Raw genomic sequence first — 19,291 nt, forward strand, 5'->3', positions numbered from 1 at the left:
ACACACTTATAGTATATTACGATTATTGTCTATACCAACATGATAGAATTCAGGGTTAATACCAGCCGGCCAGTATTAACCAGAATTGTTATTAAATCGGATTATACAAGTATCAGCAATGCGATTTAATAGTGATTCCACTAGCCTAGCCAAGTCTCGCAGATATTGTTGTCTTGCCTGAACACCATTCCAGGCTCCACACAGCTTAGCCCCACCACCATTCCACGATTCGACCAATCACACAATCCTACACAGAATCGCAATTGATTTCAATAACGAAATTGCGATTCAAATTTAGGAATTTTGGCAATCACCTAAAGACTAGTCACTCAATAAATATGCTCTCATATTATAGTACCTATACTGTAAAAATATAATAAATATTTAAACATAAGCAAGAATAGGAGATATATGACATAGGTCTCTATTCATTGTGGATGAGTTAGGATGAGGAACATAAGTAAACCTTGACAAAGGTCAAGGTTTATCTTTGACATTAAGACCACCTGTACTGGAAGAACTGACACCATGTCTAGTCAAGTAATGAATTATTCGTACTATGAATTCATCACATTTTGCTCCAAATGCTGTTATGAATAGGTGTCCTTCATTTTATGCCCTTCATCTTATCTCAAATGTAATATAAGCTATTAAATTCCAACCTCAATTTAATGGCGCTGTAACTGTATGCGACTCCAGTCTAAAAGAATCACTACACTCTGCAATACATTACATACATTAGGACACCACGTATGTGTATGTACAATAGCCAGATGGTGCTGCGATTAGAGTGCTTGACTCACAGTCAGAAAGTTACGAGTTCAAATTCTGGTTAGGTATTGACTAGTTTTATCAGTTCCTCCTGGATTGATAAAATGAATTTTGATTTAAAGCTTTCGTGACTGCAGGGATTCATATTCTTGGTTCTTTCGGTAAAGTCACGTAGAAGGGAAACAATAAAATAATAAAAATATAAAACAATAAAATTCTCACGACGTTTCGACTGCAACACAAGCAATTTTCTTGCTGTGGTTTTCACACCTGATGATGATTGCTTGTGTTGCAGTCGAAACGTCGTGATAATTTTATTGTTTTATATTTTCATTCTTTTATTGTTTCCCTTCTACGTGACTTTACCGAAAGAACCAAGAATATGATCAAATGAAGTTAACAGGAGCCATTTCGTGAATAAACTGGTCCTCACTATGGGAATGTATAATTTCCATGGTTTAGAGCCATCAGTGGAGATAGGCATCTTCTCACTGCTCATTTCAGCAGAGAAACATTTGACTCAGACGACTGAATATCACTTACAACAATTGTTTTACAACACTACATACCCATCACAGCAATGCATGAGTGATTCTTGATGGAGGATGCATATCTGATAAAACTAAAGTTTGGTTTCACTGAGCCCAATAAACCCCTTGGCAACGTTTAGCCTCCATTTTGTTTGCAAGTCCCTCCTGCTGTTATGACTGACGTATGGCTGGTTAATTAAGGCAGGGAATATTAACCCTTCCCTAGCATTGCATGTTCATTTGGTTGGAGGAAACAATAACATAAACCTACAACCCTGTTTTATCCAAATTCTTAAGTAATCAAGCTGTATAGGATTCATAACTGTAAGGGTAATTTACATATTCTTTGGGTCTTTCAGTAAAGCCACGTAGATAGTTTATATCTGCCTTATGTTCACGAACCCGGTCCGAGACATGTCGCTTAGTTTCCCCAATATAACTGCGGCCGCAGACACAGAAAAAATCTAATAGTTATGTGGAAACCCTCCCCGTAGAGGCGGTTAAATCTTGACTTAAAGCTTTCGTGACTGCAGGAATTCATATTCTTTGAGTCTTTCTCAGTCAAGATTTAACCGCCTCTACGGGGAGGGTTTCCACAAAACTATTAGATCTTTTCTGTGTCTGCGGCAACAGTTATATTGGGGAAACTAAGCGACATTTTTCGGACCGGTTTCATGAACATGATCTGAACTATCTACGTGGCTTTACCGAAAGACCCAAAGAATATGAATTCCTGCAGTCACTAAAGCGTTAAGTCCAGGTAATTTAAATATTTACGTTTGGCATTTACAAGGTACACCTACACGTGTATTGGATATATGGGCAGGATGAAGGGGATCGTGTATCTAAGCGTTTAGTGAATAATCTTATTCTGAGCTAATGCCAGTTCACACCACTCACTAGTTCACAGCAGCTCTCACGCCCACCGTCACACCAGCTGCAACCATCACAGACACTGCTGCTAGTGTGTCTAGAACTGAACATACACATTAATTGAAGCCAATACTTCAGTCATTGATAGGTTTCCTGCAACATCTACATGAAATGTCTGGATGGTGTTCCAACCTCACGTGTTTATCATTTATTTATTACTATATATTGACATTTCCCCAGGCAACTGACTGAGTTTGTGAGCAGTGTACAGCTAACAAGAGGACCTGGAAACAACTTGCTACAGCTGTACCAACGGTGTATTCTGTAAGAAAGGAAATATTTCAAAATTATTTTTGAGAGAGCGACTGTATTTTCCTTACTTTAGAGTACCATAAGCACTCTTTGGTTCTTTCGGTAAAGTCACGTAGGTATAAAATAAAATAAATCACGACGTTTCGGGCGCAACACAAGCGTCCGTAATCAGGTGAGTATGGATTACTGCAGTCACGAAAGCTTCAAATCAAGATAGTACCATAAGTGTTCCACATTACCTTATTTCATAATGTTGATTTGAAACCCAATTAAACGTTCAACTCTTACATATTTGTGATCTTGTTGTCCCTTAATAGCTTACAGTTGTTTTTATGGGAAAGACTGTCCCCACTCTCTCCAACTAGACATATTTTTCTCTAAAAAGGTAAAAAAAACACAACTGATATTTGGTGAGTTTATCATCTTTTATGTTTTGTTATTATAAAAAAGAATGTGTATGCATACGTTCAAATAAAATGATTGCACATTATTTAGCAAAACACTGTGGTATGACAGTAATGCCATCTTAAACTTGTTACCTGTATTATTTTATAAGTAGCTATCCATAGAGGACCTCAGATATGTTTTACATTAAACATTACCAAACATATGTATGACAGGCACACAGGCAGGAAGAGAAGCGGAGACCGTATGATTATTCATGGAGGACTGTATACAGGCAGAGGAACAGCCAGATAAAGAGACATGGAGACATGAAGGCCTCTTGGCAATGAATGTAAGCACGCAGACAGACCAAGCAGGCATAACTCAATTCCGTACACCTTTGGCACAAGCATTGCAGGCTGTCAATGATCACATCCTGTAGATGTCACCTGTTTGATATTTTGGCACGACAGTACTCTAATGCTAAGTTTAACTGTCCATTGAAGGGACAATATGGCAGTACATGTATATTGTTGATGTGTTTTACGTTTGGCTATAAGTTTCTGTCTATTTACGTGAAATAAAAGTAGCCCCTTTTAATGGTGGCGCAGTGGTTCAAGCAGTGCACTGTGAACAAGATCACCGAAGTTCAATTCTTGACCAAAGCTAACACCGGTGACGAGCGATATCTGAACCTCTCGTGGACCTTGTCCCCTTCACCAACCTACAATGATCGGCACACCTGGGGAGGCCTTCGTACAGCAGAGATTTCATAAATGGCTGTAAAGTATTACATTTAATGGGGTCGGTCTCAAATAGTGCCAGATTTATATGGCAAGCATCTATCTATCTGCAATCACTGCTGACATTAAAAAAACCTGGTTCTTTTGTACTGTGAAGGGTAGGTGATGATGGACTGTATAATCACTCATTAATGGAGTTGGCCAACATCCTCATTTAGGGCCACGTAGCTTGCACAATTGCTGGTGCTAGTTCTGGCTGCCTACCCACTTGTCTGTTGTTTCGCACCTCCCAGAATATAAGGAAACTGTGCACAGCGATACAAATGTGTAACTTTTAAAATCTAGAACTTGAGCTCGGACCCTTTACACTTTTAGCCACGCAGACTGCTACATTATTCACCACTCACGTGGCACTCACCATACACCATCCATCAACTTCGCCTGACCTTCACTACTCACCACTCCACACACGCCTGTTCTTCATATGATTTTGGAACAGGGTTACGGCACATGCCGGGATTTTATTTCAAATAGTAGAGCTGATAAGCAGCACTTGAGCTGACAAGCCAAATTATTAGGTCAAAGGTAAAACAAAACAAAAAATCAGACCCCGTTTCTACAATCTACATGGCATGATCTTCAAATGACTCCTCGTTCATTGAAATCTATGGAGTGGTACAGGAGGAGTTCTCAGGACAAATATACCGTACAGTGTATCCATAGATGATACAAAGACACACAGAGGAGCCGCTTAAGGTTAACATATCATGTTTTCCTAATTATTCTGAACATTTGATGAACTAATAATTTATAAATATGATCCAATGCATTTCAACTTTTAATATGGAAATACCAGTCATAGAGGAATTTGTATTTATTTTACTGCTACATTTTATTTCGCTAAGTCACTTGACACTAATCTTTCACAGGACACTCCCATGCCCTCGAGTTATCAAGCATCCATCAAACATAAACTACATTCACGCTACAGAGTAAGCTAATGAGCCATGTGTCATGTGACTGCCATATACAACTCTCTATTGGGAGCCGAGAGAAAAGCTGCAGTGTCTAGTTACTGTATACTGCTGGGTGCACAGAGATTTGAATAAATGTGCACAATTTTTCAAAGGTAAATCGGTTACTTCTGAATTGCAATACGAGTGTGCTATCTGATATACCACGACAGAATCCCAACAAATTGCTATTAGTCATATTTTTCCAATGTATGTAACAAATGAATATAGTTTACCCATAACATAAGTGGCATCGTCAATGTACAGCAAGCCAACAATAATAGGAGGGTAGACAGAGATGTGGTTGAAGTTTATATTCAATATTGACTTAAAACTTTCGTGACTGCAGGAATTCATGTTCTTTGGTTATTTCGGTAAAATCACTTAGATAGAAAAAATAAAAGTAAATAAAATAAAAACTACGACGTTTCGATCACAACACAAGCGATCGTCATCCTCCTGATCGTCATCCCTCTGATGACGATCGCTTGTGTTGTGATCGAAACGTCGTAGTTTTTATTTTATTTACTTTTATTTTTTCTATATATGACTTTACCGAAAGAACCAAAGAATATTAACATTCAATTGTCTGCTTTGTCAGTATTTTGCACACAAGCACTGGATATCGTAGAAACACAGAAAATCACAGCTGTGAAATACAATTTTTAATAGGATGTGGAATAGAAGGTCTTTACATGATCAACAAACAAACTTAAGTGACTGAAAACTTTTCAGCACTTAGGAGGAAACAGCATTTAGTATGCAGCAATTGAGTAATGAAACTGGCACAATGAAACTGACATAATCAGGGATCAGAGGCAATGTAGTTTAATGGAAATTATAGATGATAAATTCTACTGCAGTCATTGTTTTTGGAACAGTAGTATAGTGGTGTGCGGACTACGCTACGACCACAGCGACCCCAGTTTGATTCCCGCAAACGATCAATATCGGTAACAAATATCTATTCAGTCCTGGGCCTCCAACTCAGCCTAAGATTAGTACCTGGTGCAGTGTATAAGAACCAGCAGTAGGTAGACAAAGGCGGCCAGGTGTGGTGCTGGCCACCCAATCCCCTCATATGCCATGTTGGCCTTCATAGGTGCTCACAGCAACTGGCCCAACAGTCTGTTAAGGCTTTATAGGGGGGGGGGGATAAAAAGGAAATGTTATGTTAAGATTCTGGCATATAAACCGATCATCTGTGAAGGCATGACTTTGTTGGGTGTTCATACTGCTAATATACAGCATCTGAAATGTTTATGGGCAGGACAATGCAATACTTCAGCCGATAAATTCACCGTGTCGCTCTCTAAATTGCATCTCAGAGTTTCTACTTCGAGTCACCGTTTGTACTTGCAAAACAGAGCGTACCCACTCTATTCTGAAGCATTACAAAGCCAAAGCGAGCACAATTCTCAAAGTACTTTTTATGTTAACATTTGGTTTTGCCAACTGCATGCTTTTGATCTGATTACAGGTGCCCTCAAAAACGGCTTGAAGAAAACAGCAAAAATTGGGTGAGTGTATTTGAGTTATTATCCTTGTCCCTAAAAGGTTGTATTTGTATTTTATAGAGTGCACCAAATGCCTCTTAAATCTATCATGACATGTACTCTGAAAGTACATTTTCAATTTAAGACTAGCCAGCATTGATCAATATAATCACAAATACCTTGGTTCGAACACAGCTATGTACATCAGTGGAAAGTGGTATCTGATTCTGGCCTGAGATCCGTTTAGGTTGATGCAACCTAAAATGAGTGCCTGATTCAATCTGAACACCAGCACTTAGGTTCTAATCGCACCACTCCCTTGTGTACTCTACAGCCCTTAATAGATGCTAACAGCATTTTCTTCTCCAGTGTCAAAAGGCTAAATAGGAGGCGATCTTTGTCTTACTTAGCAGTGTAGTCTCCTGCGTGCCATCTGACCCTTCACTTCAGTGTTATTTGTGATCAATATCCAGATTGCGCTTGGAAATGTATATTGTCTCTCTTTCTCTCTCCGTACCACCCTTCTGCATTGCTGCCCCAACAAAGTTCTTCAAGTGGTGTCCTGTGAAAGCTGATGTTGAAAGTGACATTTACAATGTATAACTTTTACTTAAAGGTCATTCATTTGACTGGTGTTCATCGTTGGCCTTGATTTTTTTCGGTTCTCCTTAGATATCTACTTTTTGGAAAAAAAATCTAGACTTTGATACAACAGCAACAAAACTGAGATTCATATATCTTTATCCACTTATGATCATCTATTATGTATGCCAGTTCCCGTTGGTAAAAACATTGTTGTGACTTGCCTAGAATATGATTTGCATGACTGCATGTTTGTCCGGAACCTCTTTTTACTTAAATTAAAATAGCCACCAACCATAATAAAAAATCCAGTGTTCATATATGTGTCGTGACATCGCTGGATGTCACCATGCTGTGGGTGCAGTACGGACCCTAGAGGGGCACGGTGTGCGTTGAGTAATGGCGTTGGATGCCACCGTGCTGTAAGTGCAGTGCCGGCCCTACAGGACACGGCGTGTGGGTGCCGACCAAAGGGGAAGGTCGTGCGTGGCCATGGCACTCTAGTTGACCTGGGAGGACACGTGACCGGTTAAGATGACATAGGGCCCCCAAGAGGGGGCTAGGGGGGTCACGTGATTGGGACCCAGGTCCTTCCCAATTGTTCTGGAAGGTGGACGTGGCCAAGGGCGGAGCCGGCCACGCCGCAGAGAATATAAGTCGAGTCCCGAGAGGGACCAGGGTTGTTGTTCATCCTGGGCAATGAACACTTCGTCTACGATCTCCATTCTACGAGTCTTCCAGCGCGTGGACCCGGGCAGATGCTGTTGGTCCCGGGTCCATAGTAACAGTTACGTGGTAACTAGTGTAGTGACCCGGGTGGTTACCACCCGAGGTTGTTATTCTGTTAAGGGGAAGTTGCCCCGTGTGTTGGAACTAAATAAATGCACTGCCTCCAAAGTCTACGTCTGCGACTCAGTTGAACCCATTACATATGCATGTGAGCACTAGCCAGAGGTCACACATCAAGTGATTCGTCATGATTTCACTTGTATGTACATTCTTTAGTAGCAGAGGCTTAGCTTAAACAATGGTGTGCACATGAAAACCCTCTGTACAAAAGGCAGCCTCATGTTTCGCTATTCCACAATGTGCTGGTTCACTTTCCTGGAAAGGAGCATGCACCAATTCAGACCCAGCTTCCTTTTAGAAGAAAAGTGGTGGTAGGTTAACCCATAAAAACAATGGCTCGTAAAAATCGACCACAAAGCTTTATGGAAGCGATAGTAGCATAATACATAATATTGTGTTTCACCAGAAGTGTGTTTGGTGAATATAATGCCACACCAGGATTTATACAAAAAGTAGTCACCTGTTGCTTCATTCCATATCTTGATACTGGCAAAAGGGTCACATTCCAGTAATCAACTCCATATAAACTATGGTATACAGTAGATTGGCCAGGCTCTAGCTATTAGGTCCCAGGGTCAGAACAGATTTTGCCAATTTTCTGTGTTGTGCTCCGGAGCCTGGAGCCAGAGATGGTCTCACTGGAGCCAAAGCTGGACTCGCTGGAGCATTCTGGAGCCTGGAGCCAGGGCTAGGCTCACTGGAGCATTCTGGAGCCTAACTCATTGAGTTTACATAAGTAATTCGTTTTTTTATTCCTGATAAGTACTGTCTATGTATATATGCACAAATTTCCTGATCATTGGATACCAGAGTCTGGGCCCCTACTAACGTCAACCCACGAATGGCCTTATTTGAAGGACCCAAGAGGATTACTCCCGCAGTTGCTGCCTGGTCTAGCGGCTTGCGCAACCGTAAAGGGACCAACATTTGCGCGCCAGGAGGTATCTTTACGGTCCTTGTTGCAAGTGCTTGCACGGTCGCGTTGGCCATGCACAATCGAGTGGGAGAAGGCAAAAAGGTGATTCGGCGGTAACTCAAGGCACCCTTGATCAATCAGAATTTCCAGGGGCATCTTCCCTAAAAAGTCAGTCCCAAGCAAGCAAGGGATAGCAAGGGACGTTGATACAAGAACTGGTCCCGTCAATTTGATATTTCCAATACACACCTCCGCTGTTATTTTCCCAATGATGCCCAATGAGCCGCCGTTTGCAGCAAAGCACGGGGCCTCGATGGAACATAGGGCACGACATTTAGGGGGCAAGATGTAAAAAATCAACTTGGAAATGATATTCGCTGACGCACCAGTATCGACAAGCATTCTTATTTCAACCCCCTCCATCAATTCAATAACAGCTGATGAACCTGCGGTCGCGGCAACCACTCTATGGACCAACTCCAACCACTGACTCGGTCGGAGCGGCCAGTCATCCCAAGCAATTTTCAAACCCTCACACACTGACGCATGATGGGAATGGAAACCGACCGAACGCGATGAGTGAGATGGATTCAGGGGCAGAGTGTGTGATGGTTCGCGACACGCCTTTGGGTGTAGTGAAGTGGAGAACGGCCGGGCGGGCGGGCGACGGCGGTGGTCCAGGGAAGCGTCGTCGTGGCACGCGGCGGCCCGATGAAACGTATGCGGGTAGGCCGCAGTTGTAGCACACGACGAATCCACTCCCAGGACGAGTAGAGGTCTTCTGCCATCGTTGTTGTTCATCCTGTCGCGCCATGCCGTCCCCTCACCAGCCTCCACCTTGGGCCAATGCGCAGGTTTTGATGGGCTACACGTCTGCGGGTGTAAACACACGCCTCACGAGGCATGTGGTACACGCCGCCAAACCCCTTATGTCGTTGCAAGAGCAGGTGCGCCTGGATGCATCTTGAAACCTTGAGTGAAGATAAGTTGTCATCGTCGACAGCTAACAGGACAATGTGGAGATCTTTTGCCAACGCCAACAATCTCTCGAGGACCAGCGAGTCGATTCCGTCATGGTTCATCTTGGGAAAGGCAGCCTTTGCTAGTGTCAATAGTGCGCTACGGAAGGTGAAGAGATGGAAAGTCAACGGGCGAACGCAGTCTCAGATTTGGCGGGCTCCTTGCTCTGCTCCTCAAGCAAAATGGCGGCCGCATGCGCGGGCTGCTACATGGAAGTTCCCTGATGGCGGGAAATGGCGGCGGGATTTTCTGTCCCGCACGGCTCCATTGCTTTCTCCTCCCCCGCTGGCTCCTCAGCGGTGGAGCTCTGTGACGATGGATGCCGCAGCTTGGAGGAGTTCAGCGAGGCGGAAGTGTGCTGTGCATCGCTACGGGTGCTTCCTGCGGCCCTTGATGAAGACGCCCTGGCTGTCCTGGTTACCTACCCCGTGGGCAGATCACTCTACGCTGTGCCAGGTGATGCAGCACATGGCAGCAATTTATGGGCCGCCGTCAAACACCCGACATCGCTTTGCCACACGGAGGCGTGGGGACTCTGAGACACCCCTCGCCTTCCGTAGCGCACTGTTGGCGTTGGCCAAGGCGGCCTTCCCCCGGATGGAGGAGGAAGGCATCCAAGCACTCGTCATGGAGAAGCTTCTGGCGTTGACGCGGGAGCTCCGGGTGGTCGTCCACGCTGTCGACGACAGCGACCTCTGCTCCCTTTAGGTGGCCAGGAGCATCCAGGCACAATTGCTCCTGCAGCAGGAGATGGGCCTGGTGGCATGTGCTGCGTTCAAGGAGGGGCGCAGTACATCGGAGGAGCCGGAGACCGCAAAAACCTTCGCGTCCACCCTTGACAGGGGATGGAGGAGGGACGACCGGCCACGTTGGGATGGCGCTCGTCAGCGGGGGAGGGCGTTGCCACGACCAGAGCGGGGCCTCATCTCCTGCTTTAATTGTGGCCTGCGGGGCCACTTTGCATTGGATTGCTGGGCACCTCGACGACGCTTCTTCGGGCCCCAGCCGTCGTCCGCCCGACCATCCTCTCCTCCATGGCAACTCGAGGCGAGTCACGACACCGCACACACTCAGCCCCTAGTTCCACTTCACGCATCTCCTTGCGCCGGGTCGCAGTCTTGTCGTGCGTCGGTACGGGGGAGTACGGAGCGTGTTCGGGCTGACTGGCCACTCCAACCGGATCAGTGGTCGGAGTTGGTCCATAGGGTGGTCGCTGCGACCGCGGGTTCGTCGGTTATCATGGGATCCATTGAGGGGGTCGATTTTCGAATGCTCATCGACACTGGGGCGTCGGCGACTGTTATTTCTGAGCTCATTAATAACATCTTGCCGGACAAATACCGTTCCTTGTGCCCTGTTGAAGTACCGGGCTTTGCCGCCAACAGGGATTCATTAGGTATTATTCAGCAAATCACTGCGCAAATTTGTATTGGCGATATCAAATTGATGGGACCGATCCTTGTCTCTTCGTCCCTCGCTGTGCCATGCTTACTGGGGACAGATTTCTTGGGGAAGATGCTAATTAAAATTTTTATTGACCAGGGGTGTATCGAATTGCCATCTGGCCATCGGTTGGCATTCCTACCCTCTCCCACTCGCTTGTATACGGTCAATGCCACAGTACAGGCGCTTGCATTGCAAAGAGTTCGGGTCCCCCCAAGCGCGCGAATACTCGTTCCCCTGCACTTGCAAAAGCTGCTTGATCCAGCGGTAATGGCGGGGGGGGGATCTCCCTGGGTCCCTCTAAAACAGCTGTACAGGGGCTAGAACTGGTGGGGGCTCAGACCCTAGTGTCCGCTGACAGGGAACCGTTCATTAAGGTCCTGAATGCCAGGCTACAAACGTCCGTCATTCCGCAAGGCACAGTGCTTGCCCATGCGTCGTGTCGGGGTGATTGCGTCGTGGGTAGCGTTGGGGCCAAGTCACGTCCGACGCCGCGTTCGGGTTCAGATGTCTGCTGGGTGGACTCCCTCTGCTCGGAGGCGGCGGACTTTGCTGGCAGCCCAGAGGAATAAATTGAGGTCGCTTTTAATGGAGTTCGCTGAAATTTTCAGCACCAGTGAATTCGATATTGGCCGCACCACATTGTTGAGCCACCACCACATTGACACGGGTGATGCCACTCCTATCCTCCCCACGGACTGGTAGATGGCGAAATGATGTCGGCGGCCAACATTTCATCAACTGATAGCCGAACATGCTCTTTTTTACCATCCCCAAACGAATGGTATGGTTGAGCGCCTGCACAAAACGCTCACCTCAATGCTGAGTCACCAGGTTAGCGAGTCTCAGCTTGATTGGGACTTCCGGGTCCCGGGTGTGCTGGCCGCATACAGCATGGCTCCTCGTGCTTTCACCAGCTATTCGTCATTCTATTTGATGTACGGCAGGGATCACGACCCCCTAATTGACGTTCAACTGCGCATACCGCCTCCACTCACCAAATCCAAAATTTCCGAGGCGGCACGCTTCAACATTCAAAGGCTGTCTGAAGCACGCAAAGCTGTTAGGGTGCATTCTAATTCGTGCCAGTTAGCTAACGAGCACCTGCGGAATAGGCGTGTTTCGCGCCATGAGCGGGTTGTAGGTGACAGGGCATGGCTCCATTGCCCTAGGGTCCCGGTGGGTACTTCGCCAAAATTTTTCAAACCTTGGAGAGGGCCGGTCGGGATAGTTCACGTTGTCCATCTGCAATGTGTAAAAATTCGGTGGGGCCGCCGGTGCTGGTTTGTCCACCTGTCGTGCCTCAAGCCCTTCATCGCTCCGCGCGATTCCATCTCACCTCCAAAATGCAGGGGCCGAGTGTGTGACATGTCCGGCGAGTTAAGGGGTGTGCCTGCCGAGGCGGATCCTCAGCAGAGGCCTGTCGATTCATCCCCAGATGCTGCGCGATTGACGCCCCTTCAGGTGCCACCGTCTGCTGCTCCTCCGGCTCCGGATGCCGGGAGCTCCTTCACCCAGCCGGTGGCTCCCAGGGCAGACTCAGTCGCTCCGGAACACTTGCAAGTTCCCCCCGGGTCCTCCTCAGGTGGACCGGCCACAAGGACTCGGTCTAAAACTTTCCAGTTCACATGACCCCCAGTCACATGCGCCACCCCCCCCCCAACACCATTTATTGAGGTCTCACTCATCGGGCCATTGTTTTCGTTGCCTTTATTAAGTTTTCAAAGAGTGATACACGGTGTGGGTGGCGGGATTGTTGGGGTGCGAGGTCATGAGCTTGGCGCACTTTGTTGTCCTCTCTATCCCGTGTTGTTGCTCCATGCTCCCGCCCTTTTCCGGTCGCGATGTATATTTGTATATAGTGTACATTTGTATAGGTGGGCTGGGGTATTTATTGTCGGGACCGTTTTTGTTATTGTTCTCGTTGAGGCACACGTCGCTATGTTGCTATTAGGGGTCCGCTTATCTTCAGGGGAGAGTTGTCAGCCAGGACGGATGAGTGCTACGAGGGTGGGGGGGGGTGATGTAGTGGCATCGACAGATGTAACTGCATGTTGTGTGAGGCACGACACATGCCGCTCACACCACCTACAGCACTGCAGTGGGAGTGCAGTACCGGCCCTAGCGGGGGCCGTCTGAGATTGCCAATCAAGGATGGATGACACTGCACTCCACGTGCAGTGCCAGCCTCTGGAAGTTAGGGGGCGAGAGTGCCAGGGACGGTGCAGGGGTACACAGGGGGCCATGGCACTCCATGTGAACGAGGAGGCCTGGTGACCGGAGGTACCAGTCCGGGGGCCCTAAAGAGGGGGCTGGGGGACCACGGGACCAGGACCAGGTCCCTCTCGAAGGCTCGAGAAGTGGGGCATGGCTAGGGGCGGAGTAAGCCCCGCCACGGCCAATATAAGCCGGAGCCCTGAACGGGTCCGACTGGCTGTTGCAAGAATCAAGACCGAAGCCGTCACCTGGAGAAGACCCGCCCGACTACAAGATACGGACCCGAGCCGGGGTCCGGTCCGAGATAGCCACCCCGTGTGAGCTCGGATTAACTAGCCCAGAGGAGATACCACCCTAGGGTAGCTAGTGAAGGGGCAGATATACCCCTTCGTGTTTAGGACTTCATTGTTAAATAAACGTGTTGCCTCTAAGAAGTATCTGCCTCCCTGGTGTGAACCACCACATATGTATATGTTATGTTAAGTTTGGAAATATGTTTTTTGCCCAGGCAACGCCAGGTACTTCCCGCATGTAGTCAATATATTATCTGCATACAAAAGTCAAAATGATTTCTTTCCCAAACGAGCATGGAAACAGTGCTCATCTCATGTTGATAGCACTGAGCCAATGGTGGAAATTCCAAATTCGTATGGCAGGAGCGAGTCTATCCATGGGATGACCACTGTTTACTTCTCCCTAAATTGGAACTATTTTTTGTTATCCATTCGGGTTTTGAACTCTCGCAAGCCGCTCGGTTAAATGAGTGTATATTCACGTGCAGCATATATATTTATACTGTCGTAAAAATAAGTACATATAAATTAGCTGTCAGCTCTAATTTAATATAATGTACTTTCCAGAAAAGCCATTATCACATGAACAGGAGGCAAAAGAGTTTATAAAGATGAGCTGACATACTTAAAATACATATTCATATATGCAGTCCATATAATTTAGCGATTTAAGAAAAAGGATAATATTTTTTGATTAAAATGAACGTTTTTAGGGCTAACATTAGGTTAGTTGGTCAGTTGAATCTTTTTCCTATCCCTCGTACGAATATCCAAAATTATTATACTAGCTGAATTAATAATACTGCCCAAATATGAACAATGATGACTTCGTTGAATAAAAGGAAAAGTGTATAGCAGTTATATTTTTTAAAGTGGTGAAACCCACCGATTGGTATGGCTTCGCATGTGTGAAACCAGTCACGTTTCTAATTTTTAAACAGAACTGACTTATGATATTGTTATAAACCTACATCTATACATGTATCATCATGCTATTTCTGCACACATTCGTATTGCCGCTTAAGCTGCTAGAGTATCTTCATATAAAAATAAAACCTCAAATTAAATATATACATTGTGCGTAATTTTGTGTTGTTTGAACCAGTTTCACTTCCTCAAAAGTTGCAGGCTTAGAAACAAACATTATGAAAAGAAAACTAATGAAAATGTCAAGAAGCTAAAATATAACAAAGTATTCCTTACCGCAATATATTATTGTCCACAAATATATTTTTAAGCGACCACAATACAGAAACGATTGCTTAAACAGCATTGACAACCAGTAAAATTTGAGGATAAAGAAGGGAGTCTTTGTTTTACTTTGGGGAATTCAGCCAGCAGTGGGTGCTAGGTTTGGCTGTGCCATGACATGCAGCACTTCGCACTTGTGATGTTCCGTGGAATCTTTAAAGTGTGAAAGGCAGAGCAGGCAAGGCGCTCAATGCCTTCCCCAGAGATGGCTCGCCCTTGCGCGTATGTGTACATTTGAGTTGACAACCACTGCGGGCTTAGGGTCGAGTTTGAATCAACAATCGTAAAAGCTCAGAGCCACGCGCATCATATGGCTGAGAGCCTGAGTGTTAATGTATGATGCTGAAGATTTTTTGATGAAACACTTTTTGGAGCATAAAGTCCTACTACGGAGTACCATAAGCAATGTAGAGCGGCTTCCGGAGTTAAGTCGTAGGATCTTGCTGTCCAAATTAGCATTGTGGTAGCAATCATCTCCTGTGGCAGCTCTACTACAGTTGTGGAAGCTGTACATTCCCATGGTGAGAGCTAGTCTCTCCATAGGATGACTCGTGGCAACATTGACATCATATTGGCAGAGGAATAGAATGGTAGGTAGGGAGTCTCTTTTGTTGCCAGGCTGGATCCCACTTTGTTTTGCAGTTCATGGGAAGCCAACAATAGTTTGTGAGTGGCGGCTCGAGACATTTCCACTAGGTGGCGCTGTTGTGGGTGACCTCTGAAAATATTGCGTTATAATTAAGAAAAACCTCGTCATGTTATTGGCCTTCTAATTCTTAATTTGCTGCACCTGCTGCCATCGTCATTGCTGTTGTTTCCTCCTGGAGCGTGTAGACCGTGGGTTGCTCTCTTTGCACAGCGCAACCTCGCCTCGTGACATCGTCTCACTACAGCCACGGGCGCCTTTTTCACCGCCCTGAATGGGTCTCGAACGGCGTGGCTACAATGCTAGAAGCTCATCGCAACGAATGGAAGGGGGACATCTCTCAATTCACAGCCGCCCCGAGACCTCCCCGAGGCACACATCAGACTGTGGTGTTGCAGCGGTTTCTAATATGAACAACTTAAAATGTTATCTTCATTAGGCAATTCAGGTTGAAATAATCATCATTGTTAAAATAAATATTTAAGCAAAACTATTGAAAGAAAAGTCTTTTTTATGAGAAAAATAATAATTTATCATCTCCAGTTGCTTGGTGGGGTTATGCCCCAACGCCCCTAGTGGTCGAACCGCGCCTGTTGTAAGTGTTGTTTTCGTTGCTGTTACCATCCCGCTGTTGGGAAAAGGCCCTCCCAATATTTATTCCATTCCCTAGTTGTTCTGATCCAGTCGTGGTCTCCAAATTCTTAGATGTTGTCTTGCTATGGTCATCTCTTCTGCTATCTTCCTCTGTTGTTTTTGTGTCTTCCCTTAGTATCCTCTAAGCAGATTATGTCTACCTTCTGTTCTCATATTGTGTCCTGACCATTTGCACATTTTTTTGCTTCAATAAGCGCATCAATGACTCCTGTTCGTTTTTTTTTCTTCATTTCTTAAGCTATCCCTATGGCTAACCCCGACAATGTTTCTTATCCGTAAAATGGTTCAAATTGTAGGAATGTGGCATTTCAGCCACAAGCTCAGGATCATGTATGTATTTTGAACTTCTTTCGCACCATACGTAGCCACCCGTGCTAATCGAAACACAGCTGAATGTTCATTTTAGCATGGAAAGACTTTCCCTTTGATGGTTATAGCCCATTGAGAAAGTTATTTTTCAGGGAAGACCTTAGGTGTATAATTTACAACATCCTAGCAGGTTGCATTGTGAAATAACTCATAACGGTAAATAAATATATTAGTAAATTAAAAGTGGAAAAATAGAGGTTTGTGGAGATAGCTGGCTAGCCTCTGCTCAAAATCCAACATTCAACACATACCGCATAGCCACATCACTCCACCCAAAACCCCAAATATGAATGCCACTCCCTTTTCTCATGCCATAAAATCATCCAGTAATTTCTGTGGTCAAAAGTAAATTTGACAAAGTTATACATGTACTGAGAGGCCGCACCTAATCCTGAAAAACCAGTGGCTTACTATTGCAATTCTCTGCCATGTTCTGGAAGTTTATTAATTTCTAAATGCATTTCTGAATTATTTACCGTATTGTCCTGTGGAAGGCTTCGAGCTGTTTTTCTCTCAGTTCTATTTTTTTCCTCTCTGGATTATTAATTCGCAACGCTGATCCTTGGTGCTTTTGTCATCATCTTAGACAAACCTCTGTACACAAGCTGAAGAGAGGTAGGTACCATTGCATATTTGCTTCAAAGGTTTGTAATTTGTTTCGTGAAACATTTTTTTATTGTTTCTGCAGATAGTCCCAAGGGATAGGGAAGCTTCCGTAGTGTAACAATCAGCACAATGGACTTGCAATCTAGAGGTTGACAATTCGTTCTGCCGGCATTACAGTTAAAACATGTTTCTGTCCACCCAGCAGTACAAATGGGTGCATCACAGTTCGTCGATCAACGCATTGTTTGTGGTGGACATCTAGTGACATCTGGACATCTAGTGGGGGCTCTTCTGCCAGCAGTGACCTGAGGAAGGAATTGCAGGGCTGCACCTCTTTACATGTTTTATTGTTTCCTCTCAGAATAAATACTGTAATGTCAAAGTACCTACCGACTGAATTTAATATTGGGTAGTGTTCATATTGGCTGCTGGCTCTAATCTAGTGATAGAAATTATATATTCCTATGGAGGGCTGCTTCTGTCCAAGGCAACCACTGTTGACTTCGACCAAAGTGGAATTCATTACATCGATCCTGAAGCGGTGACCGTGGACTGAGTTGACCGCTGAGATGTGAACTTGCAGGCTTCAGATTGTAAGTGCAGCTCCCTGGCAGACCACTGCCTCGCTGGGTTAAGTATTAATCTACTCCACGACGATGCAGGCCGTGAAGGTTATTTGACCATACTTCATGATGCTGGTCAGTCCGAGTTAATGAAGTTGGGGGAACAACGGGACAGCAATGAATGTTGTTGCACTGCCCTCCTCTACTGCCCGCAGAACCTACACTATCGGTTTTATGCATGGTGGTGGTCACCCATCCAAGCGGTATCCAGGCTACACCAAGCTTAACTTCCAAGGTCTGATAGGATGGAGCAAATTCTCAGGGATGAGTGGTATATCATAATTTACAACACAAGTGTAGTAGTCTGTGTGGTGCAGTGGCATATGTCCAAGGCCACACCGTGAAGCGAGGTGCATGCACACATGGCAGAATGTTTTGACAAATGCATTGCAGGAATTCAGTCAACCCGCATAACTCATACTGTTGTGTCAGAGTAAATATAAGTGCAATCTAATTGTCAAAATAGTATACGTTGGTAAATATTTTCGAATTGTATTTCGGTATTGCTCCTTACAGAAACATAATGTTTAATGTTTATTTTTGCAGACAAATAATGTTACTCTTATTTAATTATATTTATTTATTGTGTTTTCCAAATTGTCATAAATATATAAATGTAGCTCACAATTGAAAGCATTTGAATAAATAATAAAATTTTAATCCTCAAAATAAGCTATTCACTTGGATGCATTATACGATATAAATGATGTACTGAAAGAAAACACATTTTCCAAGCACACATCGTTCATTCTGACTTGCCATTAATGTAATGTTGACGTATGTAGACAATGGAATGTCTACCAAAATGCGCATTAAAATATTTCACGTAACATGTTAAACTTTTCGAAAGCACTCTAAGCCTACTCTCCTCACGTTGATCCAGATCCACCTTCAATAACTATCCTATACCATTGGAACCTCCTTTGCCAGTAGCAAAATATGATAATTGTTTTTTTACCCTTTTATCTGGCAACAAAACTGACACCTTTTTTACAAGGAGCCATGTTTACATGGACCACAATACCTGCGGTCGGAATGCAAACAAAACACATAAATCTGATAATGTATTGGCACTGTCCTTGAAATTGATTGGTCCACACCCGAGACAGCTTTCCTTAGAGCCTAGTCTCACATGGTGTTGGACCTGTGTGTCTCCGTGTCTGTGTTTTGTCTCTCTCTAAAATGTAGTTCTACCTGATGACGGTTGCTTGTGTTGGAAACGAAACGTCGTATTCTATTATTTATTTATTTTTCTTTCTACGTGACTTTACCGAAAGAACCAAAGAGTAATTCCTGCAGTCACGAAAGCTTCAAATCAAGTTTATATATAAGCAACTCTGATGTGTTTTCCAATTGTGTCCCACGAATAAAATGTTGGTGGGGCACAGTTGTTTAACAAGCTTGTTGAGTCACGTAGAAGGGAAACAACAAAATAATAAAAATATAAAACAAAAAATTCTCACGACGTTTCGACTGCAACACAAGCAATCATCATCAGGTGTGAAAACTACAGCAAGAACATTTTTCAAATTTTTCACATTTTCTTGCAATGGTTTTCACACCTGATGATGGTTGCTTGTGTTGCAGTCGAAACGTGAGAATTTAATTTTTTATATTTTTATTATTTTGTTTCCCTTCTACGTGACTTTACCGAAAGAACCAAGAATATGGATCCCTGCAGTTACGAAAGATTTAAATCA

Source organism: Petromyzon marinus, chromosome 4 (assembly GCF_048934315.1).
Source record: "Petromyzon marinus isolate PM22_M1 ecotype Great Lakes invasive population chromosome 4, UKy_Petmar_22M1.pri1.0, whole genome shotgun sequence".
NCBI lineage: Eukaryota > Metazoa > Chordata > Hyperoartia > Petromyzontiformes > Petromyzontidae > Petromyzon > Petromyzon marinus.